Consider the following 15,188-nt stretch of genomic DNA (forward strand, 5'->3'; position numbering starts at 1 on the left):
AGAGAGAGAGGGAGACACAGAATCCGAAACAGGCTCCAGGGTCTGAGTTGCCAGCACAGAGCCCGATGCGGGGCTCGAACTCACGGATCGTGAGATCATGACCTGAGCTGAAGTCGGACGCTTAACCGACCAAGCCACCCAGGCGCCCTTCTGTATCTTTTTTATATTAAAAATTATCTTTAATTTTGTTTAAACATCTAAGAATGAGGAATTTTCATGTCTAAATTTAATAGGGTGAATCTTTCTATAGAAAATAATATCCAATACTAATAAAAAGGGATGCCAATTTCAGAATCACAAGTAACTGGAAATCTGGAGATGTTCAGAGTGGCTTAATTAAGGTAGATGTCCACTGTGTGTGTGTGTGTGTGTGTGTGTGTGTGCGTGTGTGTGTGTGTGTGTGTGTGTGTGTGTGTGTGTATGCGTGTGCCTTCTTTGGAAACAAATCAGATCGACAAAACTTAGTTTATTTCATTTCTGTGGGCACAGGGTATGAATTTCTTGGCTTTTGGTTTCTCTTCAGCACATAGTCTCAATTACAAACTCTTTTCTCGACTGATTATAGTCTGTAAGTCCCCACATCTATTTGAAGAACTCTTCAAGTTTTCTCTAAATTTTGGTATACAGATTTGAATGAGGATGACTGTTACCCATTTATGAAGTGAAACACTCTTGATCTTCAGCCCTTTTTCTTGAGCCCTTTTTGTCTCTCCATCCATCCTTTCCTCCCTTCTTGTCCCTTGTTTGTTTTTTCTTTTAATGTGTCTATTGGATGAAAAATGAATGATTAGTGCAAAGAGAATAGATTTTCTTCTATTATGATAGAATTATGATCTATGATCATATTATCAGTCCATGAAACTTATTTTCTGAACTTTTTTTCTTATAGCATGAAACCAAAGGAAACATTTTAAAATATCAGACATACTCTAGGAAGTTGGTTCACATCAGTAAGTAATTCTGTTCCTTGTTGGATAATGTGTAAACTTTGAAGAAAATACTTTTAAAAGTTTGATGTAATACTATTTTAATTTTTAAATAAAATAGTTTTTAAAATTCACGTAAGCTCAAGGAACTCACCAGAATGGATTCGGGAAGGGCAAAAATAAAACAACAATAAAATACTTAACTCGTCTCAGACTTTAGAGCCCAAGTAGGCTTTAAGTAAATTATGTGTGATTTCTTTTATGTAAAAGCAGGTGATGTGATGGGAACAACAAGATGTCACAAAAGGCAGACCAAAACTTTTGTCCATCTTCTTTTTCCCACCTTTGGTACTTGGAATATTACTTATTCTTTCTAAGCTTCAGTTATTTTTCAGCTAATATATGACAATGCTGGTAATTCTTCACTCAAAAGATCCATTTGAATTAAATAATATAATAGAGTCCTCCCAAGTGTTGTGGATTTTTTGGCTCTGAAAATAAAGCAGAAAACAAAATAAGAAAAAATGATCCCTCATATAGCTTACATTCTAAAGGGGGAGGCCGGACAATAAAGAAACTAAATGACAAATGTAATATGCGCTATGGAGAAAAGTAGGTCAGAAAAGAAGGGGATAGAGAATGCTAGGGCAAGAAGTAGAAAGATGGCAATTTTCAAAAAGGTCATCCGAAAAGATGGCATTTGAATAAAAGTCTCACTGAGGAGAATGTTGCAGGCAGGGCAAACAGCAGGTACAGAAGCCCCAAGGCAGCAGTATGCCTCCGGTGTAAGAAGAAATGCAAAGAGACTGGTGTAGCCAGGGAGGAGTGAGTGAGTGGGGAGAGGTGGGAGAAGATCCAGTCGGGGAGGGAACTGTGAGGCCAGATCATACAGGGCCTGGTGGGATATTGTCAGGACCCTGGTTTTTATCCTGGGTGTGATTGGAGGTTTTGAGCAGGACAATGACGTGATCTAGGTTTTTAAAAGGAGGACTCCCCCTAGAGTCTGGTGTCAGTGGAGGTGTGAGCAGTTAGAATCTGCATATACTCTCCAGGGTAGAGCTGACAGGATTTGTTGTTGGATGTGGATGTGAGAAAAGATGAGAGTCAAGAAGGATCAACTATTTTGACCTGAGAATCTGGTAAGAGAGAGTTGTTAACTGGCTAAGGCAGTCTGTGGCAGAAACAGGTGTTGAGGAGGCAGGAGGATCCCCAGTTAACATGTCCTAAAATTTGAGAAGCTTTTAGGACATCCCAGGGAAGCTATGAGCTGGTACTTGTGCAAACACATTGGTCAGAGGCTAAGTGTGGCAGAATTCCAGGCTGGATATGGAGAACCGTGAGAGGTCACTGGTAGCCTTGAAAAGACACCTTTCCATGGGGAGATGGGAATGAGAGCACTGTTCACATAGTAGGTGCTCAAGAAACAGGAGTTGCCCTACTTTTATTTTTCTTTCACCTTCTATCTCATACTGTTTTTATGTATAACTAGATATAAATAGAGTCCAGGTGGCAAATTACTTGTTGTGTGCATGTTGTTTGTATGTTTTCTTCATTTATTCTGAAGAATGTCATTCTATATCAGTTGGCTGTAGGCTCTGCTTCTTGGTTTAAATTACTTTTAATGCTTACCTTCATTTGAACTAAGCCATATGTCTTTGTCCTTTCTTGCTGGTGAGCATACCATAATATTTATCTTCATAAGTATTTGTTAATAGACCATCTGAATTATGGGGTGCTACCTTGTAAAGCAAGTTGAATAAAATTTTGAACGGACCTTTAGGCCCTTACTTTGGAAAGCCTCAACCTCATGCTAATAAACCATAACCAATAAAGGCTATTTGGGTGCTTTAAAAAACACTGAGAAAATGCACACAGATTATAAATGATGTTTTATATTATGCCCAGTATTGACAGGTGCAGTTGATATTTTAAGATTTTTTTAATGTGTTCATCAAAATAGCAACTGATATAATATTAGACCATCTGGAGATTCTTTACCTACTGAATTATTATAAATGTAATAAAATTCAATTTTGTTTCTCCTCTCTATTGACATTGCTTTCCCATGTGGCATCATACATTGTTCAATGACTTAGGGGGTCCATAACATATTTATGCTTCTATTTTATTTGTTGATTTTAGAGTTTTGTGTTCAGTGTGTCCCTTTATCCATCCTTTACATGAGGCCCACCGACAGCTCCCAGTTCAAAAGTAGCACAAAGGTAGGGATGTCTTGATTATTCGTTAATGAAGCATTTTGGCTGGAAATTTGCCCTCAGGAAAGCAGAACACGCTGATTAGAAACATGTGTTTTGATGAAACCTTTTGTTCAGTGAATCTAATTTCTCTATAATGAACATCTATAAGTATTGGTTTAATTCTTTCTCAAGAGTTAATTTTCCTGTCCTGTAGTTATTCAGGGCAGTACTTAAAAGCATAATATATAGTCATATGTTTTTAGTGATGATTTTTTATTTTAGAAAATACCTACAGTACTAAGTTTTTGCTAATGCTATGGTGTTGATCATATTGTAATATATACATATATCAAATCAACACATTATACACCTTAAACTTAGACTATATTATGTATCAACTTTCAATGTAAAACACATTAAAAATAAAAGCCATGTATAAAAACAGAAAATACACATTACACTAGAGAAAACTCCTTTGTTGAAAGAATCTTGCAGAACTGTATTATCTTAGTCAAATTTCATTTAAAATTAAAAAAAAAAATTTCAGGGCATCTTTTTTTTTTCTGACACAAATCAAATTAATTATGTCTAGAATTATATTTCCAGTAAGAGGAAGTTTTTCAGAAAAACGAAAACTACCCACCTTTCACGATGACCAAGTTCTACTCAGGATGGGCTAACAGTCGTAACAGAAAGTCCAAATTCTCAGTGGTGTGATACAACAAAGTTTTCTTTTTCCTTCTTGACACCGTCTAATTAGGATGGGAGGGGTACTTTACTTCACACGGTCATTTAGGGACCTATGTTCTTTCCACGCAGTGGCCCTCCCCATCCTGTCTCCAGAAGACTCAGTGTCCTTGGTGGGTTCATTCCTACCCAGACAGAGAGGGTAGAGGACAAAGAAATAGCATGGCAGATTGGTAGGAGTTTTTAGAGACCAGGTCTAGAAATAGCATGTATCACTTCTATCTATCCAGTTATCTGTCTATCTAGCCAGAACTCAGTTACATGGCTCCATCTAACTGCAGAATAGCTCAGAAAAAAAGGTTTAGCTGGGTGCCAAGAAAAAGTGAACACAGATATGCCTTGGTTTTAGCAATCTGCCAAAGACCCTGTTAAGTTAGAAACCAACACACTCACAGTAGTGGGCTTCTCCTCATCCCGCAGCCTCTCTTGATGCTATCGCTTTCCCCACCTACTCTTCTCTTCTGGTGTTTACCAAATTGTGGAAACTGAGATGGGAGGGAATTGCACACTAAACTTAAAACCGATGAAGAAAATTGAGTTATTTTTCTTATTTAAAGGCATACTTATAATTAACTTGTGCCAGTGTCTTTTGTCATTACCTCTCAACACTACCCTTCTCGGTATTTAGCTTGCTTTTTCCTATATCAGAGGCTGACATCTATTAAAAATGAACTGCAGCGTGCCATGCAGGCTTGCAGATTATGAGGAGACTCTGGTATATGGTTCGGTTATGTTCCTGCACAGAAATAGCCCTGGATTTAACATTTATTGAACACCTACTATGTAGCCGTGCTAAACCACTTAAAAGTATTAATTTCACTTAATCATCAGAACTACTGTGTGAGTCAGGACTATCCTTATTTGGAAGGACTGCTTTGATTAAAATCCAGACCTCTTTGACTCTAAAAGCCAGGCACTCTCCACATCAGGCGGTCCATTTACCGGCCCTCCCCTGTCTCACCCTGACTCCGCAGGCTTCTTTAAGGACAGAAGGCCCTGTGTAAGTCTCATCATGTTTGACCATGTAGACAGGAGTAATTGCTTATCAAAACAGGCAAATCTGTTGTGTGTATAGACATAGGCTGAGCCTGTAATCAGACCTGTGTACTCAAACCAGGGATTAGGAAACTAACTTAAAGAGACATCTCTAAGTCATGTGAATATAGTGAGAAAAAGATTACAGATATTCTGCATATGGATTAAAAAAAAAGGTTTAAGAAAATGAATGAGAAAAATGAGCTTAATGCTTATTTCCCTAAATTTGAGGTCATTTTCCAATATATTTTTTCTCTCATTTTATCTCCATCTTTCTCTGTCTCTGTGATTCATATTCTCTACCACTGCTGACAAAGGAAACCAAAGGAAAAAAGAAAAGATTACTTTTTCCTTTTCTGTGGACTCCAAATAAAATGGACATGGTATCCTCTCCTATGATGGTCTGATCTTTGCTTCCATCTGCACATCTGACCTAATTATACTAATAAAATGAGGAGGCAAAGGGAGATATTATACTAACAAGTGCAGTTTTTAACTTGCACAAGAAACATTTCTAATCCCTTTGCCCTCCACTCTCCTTTAAACAGTGATTTCGCATCCCTTGATGCTCAGCAGGGGGGAGTGGCATTTGCCGCCCCATGGCAAAATGGATCTGCATGCGTTTACGTAAAATTGGTCCACGTGTGAATTAGCTTGGAGTTGTATTGTGTTTCTTATACTAATATAATATTGTTCTAGTGCTTGCCCCTGATTAAAGAAATACATAAATAAATAATTTATAATTTAATTAATAAGGTATAATATGCAAAGCACAGTAATTTCAAACAGCTTGTAATGTCTCTAATGTACTTTCAATTTTTTATTTTACATAAGGGCTATATTCATTATGTGGTTATGATAAACATACTAATGAATTTTATTACAGGAACAAATTTAAACATGTAAATGAGATCAAATAGTATTAAAATGCAAACGATGGTGAAACTTATTACAAACTAACCTTGCCAACATACATCGAATGATGTTATTTTAAAACTTTGCAAGTTGTATCACTTAAACAAAGGCAGTGCTTTTTACAATGTCTCTGAACATAAGAATTTGTGAACTGTAAGCTTTAAGCTTTATTCTCACATGAACCCCTCAACCAAAAAAAAAAAAAAAAGAAGTTAACTGGAATCCAGGGTTTGCATGTAACTTTGGATGACAATTAAAATCCCTTTTCTTGTTCCAGTGAACAGTAATCTGTGCATAATTACATTCAAATGAGATATTAGCATTTTTTGTGCTTACTCTTTGTTAATTGCAGAGTTCACTCACCATGGTGATGCTTTTGATGGAATCAGGCAACCTTATTGACCTGATGCCGTAAGGCGTGTTGGGAAATTCTGCTGTATTCTTCATTTTTTTTTTATTTTGGCATTTTGAGGAGTCCTGCTGCTTTTATTACATTCCTGACACTTTTGTTAATAAATCATTGCAAAGTTAATGAAAATTGCATTCAGGCATATCCAAAATAATTGTGTCCTTTGTCATGCTAATAAATTGAAAGATGTTGATCCAATGGGCGAACGCATGCCCATGATGGAGAAGTTTGTGATATGGGTGCCTGTTGCACTCACACTGTTTCCTTGGCGCATCATTCCATGTAAAATGTGAAAGAGGGAAACAAACCTCAATATGTTTTATTTCATACTTTATACAGTGAGCCTTTAATTAAGTCAGCAAATGGGCGAATTATATCTACACAGAGAGAAGTATTTGTGTTATGATTTATGAAAGGTTGTTAATATCAATAGGAATCTGCAACAGTCTAGTATCAGACTCATGAAAATATGAAAACCATGTTTAACTGACCTTTCTCTCATGCCTGGGGATTGTTCCACATTTATATATGACCCATCTGATTTAAAAATGACAATGATAATAACTCAACATTTGTTTCCCAAGGCTTCTCCTGTACTAATTCAGAAGGAAAGTGAAGAAACGTGATTAAAAAATTTGCCTTTTTTGGCAAAGCCTCAGATTTTTCATTCAGAAAGTCTTAAGGGTACAGGGTATGAGTAAGGTGTGTGTTTGGGGGTAAACACACAGTCATATGCACACACATAGGGAAGCAGGTTTGACAGTTCTAGGTAAGGAAGAGGAGTTTAGAAAAATTTAAACTCATAATAGATTACATATATGTATATTTCAAATTTATCTCAAGGAAGAACTCCAAGTAATTGTTGTCTTGGGGAGTTCTTAATTTATGCACTAGCCCATCATGCTGATTTTAGGTAGGTATTTATTCTGCTATTCAATCAAAAAGCATAGTTTCCATAACAACTGCCACATCCGATGAAACGTACAGCTTGGCATTTGAAATACAGGACTTCTTAGGAGATATGCTTCCTGACATATTGTGTTGAACTTGTGTTCCTTTCATTCTCTTTTAAGCTAGCAAGATCTGTGTTTCTATAAAGGACCATCGCAGTTTTACATAATTATTACAATCCATCTGCACATTTCCAGGATTTATATTAAAGTAATTAAAGCCATTTTGTATTAGTGGGTGCTGTGTGGAACCGGCTTGGATGCAGGATTCTAAAAGTTCCCACTTGCCTGCTTGCTGTGCTGTAATTTGGAGAACAGAATGTTCCGTAAATGAGGTTTGGGAATACTACATTTTTTTCTTTCTTTCCTTTCTTTGCAAAGTAACTTTTTTTTCCTCCAGTGGAAAATGGAATAAAAGGTTCACCTAGGGACTGGAATTAATGTAGTCCTTCTGCCTAGGGTTAAAAAAAGAGCAAAATCACAGCTAGCAACGTTGTGCAAACCCTAATATATTTTGCTTTTTCTATGGAGAAATAATAAGCCTGTGTTTCTAAGGCAACTTTCTTCCAAAGAACAGCAAGCAATTTAATTTATATTCCCATTTTTTCCCAGCAGTATTTGTTCAAGGTAAACAAGGGCCAATATTATTAACCCCATTTTATGGATGGGATGATTGAGGTAGACAGGTAATGGTATACAGAGCAGATAATGAGCCAGATAATGTTGTATTGAGAGAGGCACATCGTAGCAGGAGTAATAACTAATACTTGTTATAGCAGCCCCATAGAAAGACCCAGATAAAGGTACAATACTGCAGTTGCTGAAAAAAAAAATCGTGTAAGTTCCAAGCACTTTCAAAGGGAGAGTTTGGCACAGATTCAACCACTTCTGACCTATGTGAGACTCCTTGGCATCTCCATTGAGGTTTGCAAGGCATAGGTTTGATTCTTAGTGTTCAGTTCTGTCTCATAAGGATCTATGATTCCTCTGGATGTCCATAGGGAGGCCCAGAGGATGCCATACCATTCAGTTATCAGCATGCTTAATAAAATGAATTAATTCATGTAAAACAAAATAAAGTAAAACAACTCTTTTTTTCCCTTCTTAGAGTTCTAAGTATCAAAACTTTCTCTACTTTGAGGGAATGGGTGGTGCTGAACAGTTTCTTCCCTGAGCCACTTCTCTGCCACACAATTATTGTCAGGCTTCCAAACAAATGGTTAACTGTCCTTCCTGTGATCCCATCATATATCTAGAAGAGTGGGTGATGATGAACATTCTTTGTTACAAATCGTAGCATCCACAAAATTTACAGGGTATGGAATCCTGTTTCTGCTATAATAGTATAGCTGAGATGTTGGGTGTCCTGGAGCTCAAGGTCTTGGTATAGAGTAAAGGTTATGCACATGGACTTTGAAATCAGACAGACCTGCTAATGTGCCACATATTTGCTATATGCCTTGAGTCAGTTACTTAATAGCACTGAGCTTTGGTTCCTTTTCCTAAAAATGAGGATAATAACAACTTGCTCATAGGGTTACTATGAGTGTTTTGTGAAACAACATTTGGAAAGTGCTTAGCACATTGCTGGCATATAGTAAAGATTTGAGAAAAGGCAGTTTCTAGGATCAATCATCATTCATACATTTTAGAACCTACCAATTTGCATTACCTAGCTTGCTCACTAATTTCTTTTCCTTCTTTAGCCAGTCTATCTCTTAAAGGCAGTTTTGTTTGTTTGTTTCATATGTGTGTGTTTTAGGTAAGAAAGGACTTGGGTTTGACAGTACAATAACTGTTAGGTATATGATCATGGAAGGTGAAAAACCTTAACTGCAGTTTTCGTTTCCACTCACATCCCACGACATTAAACTTCTGAAACTCACAAGGTACAGTGGAGGCAACTGGAATGAATAAAAAGGTAAAGGGACTTCATAATGGGATTCTAGAAGTGGACTTCTCAACAAACTCCAGAATTTAACCTGCAGAGAGTTCTCAAAGCTTGAAAGAAGAAATTTAGGGAAAGAGGATATATTTTGCACAGTAGGTATTAAAATTATATAACTTTACCCTAAAATGTAGTATATTTTGGAACTTACTTAAAGAGTTTTTTGAACGCATTTTATGGATTTAGATCCCATGATGTTAGCAACCAACATCTATAGGATTAGGGATCCTCTTAGATGGGAGGTTGAGTAGACTAGTAGCTGTAGGCATGGGGATAAGAATATAAGAATGAAGAGGGGCATTGCTCATAGATACTTGCCAGGCTGGTTCCAGAAGCTAGGATGACTAAGCCCAAAGTGTGTTACATTTCTGATATTCTCAACAGATTGGCCATTGGCTTATAACTAGATAGTTCTTCTGAAATAATTTAAGCAGGAATACACACACACACACACACACACACACACACACACACAGAGTCCTAGTGGACATCACCAAAAATATCTTTATCTGTCCCATGGTCTGTAAAGGCAAAATGCAATACAATTGTTTAACAAAACGTTTGTTAAAGTTTTGGTTGGGAGTTGAGAGGAAATCCTGCTATATTAATGTGCTAAAATAAGAAAGTGTTCTAATTCTGAGCAGTGCCCATTTTCATTTTTGTTCTAGCAATGTTAAAAACTAACTGGCCTTCTTACACACGCTTACCTTTCTTTTCCTTTTTTTAAAATACATATATGTTGCTCATCCAAAACAGACACTTTGGAGTGATTGACTTGTTTAATGCTTCTGTGCTTCAATACAAGTTTTATTGCCTAGAGTCTATTTTACAGTGTGCTGGTGAGACAGCTCCTTTCTCGCACATAAAATCATACAAATCCAAATTGTTTTTGTACAAATAGAATCTGTGACTAACAACTTGATTTTATTTAATCTAAACGAGCACTCCTAATAATCTTCAGTTTTTTAAAAAGTATTTTTTAAGCATTCTATTTTAGGTGGAGGTTATTCATGGTTTAGCTTTATAAAGGATCAGTGTTACACTGGGAACTCTTAAAGACTTGATGCATATTCAGCTTCCTAGAATATCTTATAGGACTGTACTTGGAAGTCCCGGGTTATAATCTTTTCTGCTACTAACTTTCACGTTCACTTGCTGCAGGTAACTTAGCATCTTTAGTCCTCCATTTCTTCATTTGGGAAAATATAGAGATACTATCTGAAGTGTTCAGTATTTCTAAAATTCTGTAATCCTGTGGAGGTTTGTTGTTGTTTCTTCTTTTATTTTTGTTGTTTATTTTTGGTAACAGGTCTTATTGAACAAAACCTCTTTGGGGCTCCTCTACTTTTCAATTAATGCAGCATACAAAAATGGAAACAAATCACTAGTAGAAACTCAACAGGAAAGAAAAGCTGAATTGAATAGTGTACCTTCTGTTATGTATAACATCAGTTATATCATGTTTCTCCTCTGCTTTGAAAACCTTAGTTGACTCCTCTCAGGTCCTCATACATTGGTCCCAGCCTTCACCTCAAGCTTCATGTCTGCCTCTCCTGTGTCCAATATGCTGTGTGCTCCAGACTAGTTGAACAGCTTGCCATTCTCTGAATATTTCATATTTTTTGACCCTTTCATGCCTCTGTTCCTTCTGTTGAGGATGTTCTTTCCCCTTCTTTGTTGTTGGTAAAACTCCCATATTTCCTGACTAACTTTATTTTTTTTATAATGGTCATCACTTACTAATTCCTTTGTTATGTACCTGTATCTTTCAACAAATGTTTGTTGACAAATAATTGCAGTCCAGAAAGTGCCTAGTGATTCCAGATCTACAGAACACATTGTTCTAGAAACCAATGAAGTCGCATAGAATCCATACCTTTGGCAGATGAAAGTCGTAGTAAAATTATTCCAGAATTTCTTTGTTCTGGATTTGGAGGTCATCAGTTGATGACCTGTCATTTTGCCCTGAGTTGAGTCACTACCAGCAACCCTGAAGTGGTAGCTAGAGGGTCCAAGTTTCACATTCTAAATTAAAAATTTTCTTTTTTAATTTATTGAGACACATTTTTCCTGATAAGTTATACACGATCAGATTTAAGTTAAAGTCACAATAAGCTACCACCTCTACAATCCAGGAAGACAGCATTTCTAAGTCTAGTTGATGGAAAACAGAAATCCGAAATCCTAAGTAAGGGATTCATTTAATGTATTTCTCGGGGCGCCTGGGTGGCTCAGTCAGTTGAGTGACCAACTTTGGCTTAGGTCATATTCTCACGGTTTGTGGGTTTGAACCCCATGTTGGGCTTTGCATTGACAGCTCAGAGCTTTCTTCTAATTCTCTGTTTCCCTCTCTACCTTTCCCCCTTCTCAAAAATAAACATTAAAATAAACAAGGAACATTTGATAAGCTTGGAAAAGCCAGATTTTGCTGTGACCTTCTCCAGCAAGAATAGCAAGAGAGTGGTAAATGCTAGTAATGGATCTGGGTGTTTCATAAGTATTTTATTCCCAGTATCTTGGTGGTTTCATAGTATCTTTTCTTAACCAGTGGGCCCCAGTATTAACAGTGGTGGAGTCTGTTAGATTCCTGCAGCTATTTGCTGGATATACCATTAGTAAGGGGCACTCAAGTGCTTCTTTAATGATTCGCCAAACTTGCCAAATATCTTAATATTGAGTGAAGCAAGATTGGTTGGGAACAGCATTCTCCTCCTTCCTCCTCCTCCTCCTCCTCCTCCTCCTCCTCCTCCTCCTCCTCCTCTTCTTCTTCTTCTTCTTCTTCTTCTTCTTCTTCTTCTTCTTCTTCTTCTTCATCTTGTCTTCTTTCAGCATGTGTTGTTATTTAATCAAACACCAGGAACATAATCTGCTTCTTTTACCATTCTCCTCAGTTAGCATCAAGGAGAAATGATATTGCTCAGCAGCAGAATCTCCGAAAGCTGAAAGACTGGCAACATACACTTCATTATGTCTCATTGTGTCCATTTTAAAGACCTTCACACTTACAGATCTAGGGTAAAGGCTCTGTTAATTGCTTATATAAATGTTGGCGGCCACTTTGTTTTTTAAACTCTATCCTATCTTTGCCACTAGAAGATTTAATATAAGTGAATCAGCAAGCAGATAAGAGATGAGCAGGCCTTCAAAATACATCTTCATTAGAGCAAAAGCTCCTCTGAACATACTTCATGCATCAACTACTATAAAGTATTTAAGAATAAAAATTGTAAAGGAGAACCTATGATACACATCAAACTTAAAGAAGAATTCTAGTTATAGTCTCATCCTAGACACTTGGCCCCTAAGTATTTAAATCAATCTTAGAATTCTGGTACATCAAAAAAAAATAAATGAATTATAAAGGGTTCAGGCCTTCAGAACACATATAGTGAAACAGCACTAGGGAAGCAGCTGTACTTTGTATTTCTGCTTATGTACACAATGCCCTAGCAAGTCTGCATGAGAGACCACTGACCCTTCAAGTAGGTGCAGAGTGTGGAAACCGTGGGTAGCTTGAGTAGTTGGCATGTGACCAACTGTGTCCTTTTCAGTAGTGCTCATTTGTGAGTCTCGAGGTACCATTTAGCCTGGTGCTTTTCTCTTATTTGAAGTTCATACACATATTGCATGTCTATTCTATATCTTATGTTACTCTTCCTAAGGTTATCTGTGGCTTTGAAAGGCAGTGTCTGATGCATGGTTTGTTTGCCCCTTGTTCACTTTTGCCCACTGAACTTTAGTTTGTAACTATCAGCAAAGATGTGTCTGTCTTAAATGACTGAATATGAATTAATTTAGAGATGCTTATCTATACACTCTGCTAGAAATAGTGAAAGGATTAGAGAAGCATCAAACATGTGGAACTGCTAGGGAGACTGAAAATTTCATTGATTCTTATAGCTGATATTATATGGTAGGTTAAAGGCTTCTCACACATTTCAGGAGAATTTTTGTAATTGGAATCCATATTTTACAGTATTTTCCTAATATAAATGTGGTAAGTTGACAATCAGGAATTTTTTGCTTCATATTCAGCACTGTATCAGTGACTGGGCAGTGCTTAGAATATTCCTTTTTGTCCCTTTCTTTAAGTTTTTGATGGCTTTGTTTGATCTGACACTTCACAGAAGTCCCTAAAACATCGAGACTTGTGTAATTCATTTATCACGGGTGACAGTTCCATGGACAACATATCATGTCTGACTCTATTACATTTGCTATAATCTATGGGCCTTGTGATGAATGGAGAGAGGGGTGCTCTATCACAGAGCTCCATCACCGCTGATCTCACCTGGAAACACTGCACAGGTACTAATTAGAGGAGGCCTAAAGTGGGATGAAAATCCTAAGTAATTGAATCACAATCTCCCAACAAGCTTCAATCCAGATCACTTCTATAGAGTGATATGCTATATGGTTTTCTTTTTCTGCTTGCAGCTTGGAGTCGTCTTGCCTCCTCTGTGTTGCTGAGACAAACATTGCTCTACACTATCTGCACCCATACATCCAAGTATATCTTCTCTGGTGCTTAGAAGAAACATCAATGTGTCACATTTCTTCGGGCTCTACTATGAAAGCCATATTCTTACCACTGAAGCAAATCAATTAAATTTGTTTTCATTCATCAAAAGAGAAGGTGACTTATTCTGGGTTGCTAGAGTTCTCCGAAGACAGTCTTCTCTTCTTTGGGTTCGTTGAAATACTTCTCAACTTTCAATGTGCATATGAATTATCTGATGTCTTTTTCAAAATGCAGATTCTGATCCATTAGATCTGGGGTGGGGCCCAAGATTCTGCATTTGTAACAAGCTGCAGTCCCCTGGCCGCACTTTGAAGAGCAAGGATCTAAGAGGAACTCATTGAAGTGTATGCTTGAAGATAGCCTTGCCCACTCCTGAGTGGAAGATCATGGGGAGCCCAGGATTGTTCAGATTTCAGTTAGAAAACTGTCTACTGTAGCATGTGTCCTGCTTATTTCCATTAATGAGTACTGAACCTCAGTATTGATCTAACCAGCCTTGAAAGGTCAGACTTCATCCCTGAATGAAAGGCTTCAGCACATCCTGAACCCTGAGCCACAACTGCAGGAAAACCACCCAGCAAAGGGGATTAATTTCACCCCTTTCTGTATTGACTCTGTTTGGGGAGTTAGTATTTTTGGCCCTGAGCCAGCTGATCTCATCCACAAATTAAGCTGACAGTTCCTTCCAACAATAAAGGCTGTCTTGGAGCCAGGGAAACATTGATTTAATTGGTCTCAAACAATTTCAGTAGTCACAATTTCACAGATTCCTAAGGGAGAGCCTCACCCTCCTGCAGGGGTGCTGGACCCTTTTTCTTCTTTCTTCTCCATCTTCATTGATGCTGCTGGCCAGTGGATTGGAATTGCTGCACAAGAGAGGAGGGTTAAGGTGGACACTGATTAAGGTAGGTGGAGTTAAATGAAGCCAGCAAGTGGGACCAGAATGTCTGGTCAGAGAAGGAAGAACAAGACTGGTAGAGAACAGAAGTGAACAAACAGGAAAATAGTTACCTGTGGGTTTGAGAATATTTGAAACTTCCCATTGTGTATATAGTTTCCCATGGAGTAAAAGGCTACAGACAACAGACATACAAGAACTCCAAAACTGGAGGAATAAAGGAGCCTTTCTCATTCTATGTTTATTAGAGGTTGCAAAGCAACAGCTAAATCCATGGTGGTCATGTAGAATATGGAAGTGGATTCAGAAACTGGAATGTGTGGCTTAGAGGAGACTATTAACTATTGGTACCCATGAAACCCAGTGAATTTTTACTGCTTCTAGGTCTGGAATTTGTGAACTCCCTTAGTTTCCGGGAATCCTAGAACCTCCTGAAATTCTGTCTGGCGTTTGCATGTGTAAGCTTTTTTATCCCCCTCTGGAAAAAAAATTTCCTTTTTTTAAATTAATTAATTAATTAATTTATTTATTTATTTTTAAATCAGTACATAACATAAAAGTTGTTTGCAGTCTGCAAAAGGCTAAATAAAACACTGCTCTCTAAGGAACTGTAGAGACAAGGAAATTTTGGCTATACCCT

The 15,188-nt window shown here is 37.4% G+C and overlaps 2 long non-coding RNA genes across 3 annotated transcripts in view; both read left to right on the forward strand.

The window, feature by feature from the left end:
* The window catches only part of LOC128311201 (uncharacterized), a 38,741-nt gene extending 26,895 nt beyond the window's left edge, over nucleotides 1–11,846 (forward strand). The window contains exon 3 of the long non-coding RNA XR_008289334.1: nucleotides 890–11,846. This is a non-coding gene — a long non-coding RNA (uncharacterized LOC128311201). The remainder of the gene's footprint in view (nucleotides 1–889) is intronic.
* The window catches only part of LOC106976764 (uncharacterized), a 593,570-nt gene that overhangs the window by 131,740 nt on the left and 446,642 nt on the right, over nucleotides 1–15,188 (forward strand). The gene's annotated exons all lie outside the window — the stretch shown is intronic.

This window comes from Acinonyx jubatus, chromosome A3 (genome assembly GCF_027475565.1).
Source record: "Acinonyx jubatus isolate Ajub_Pintada_27869175 chromosome A3, VMU_Ajub_asm_v1.0, whole genome shotgun sequence".
NCBI lineage: Eukaryota > Metazoa > Chordata > Mammalia > Carnivora > Felidae > Acinonyx > Acinonyx jubatus.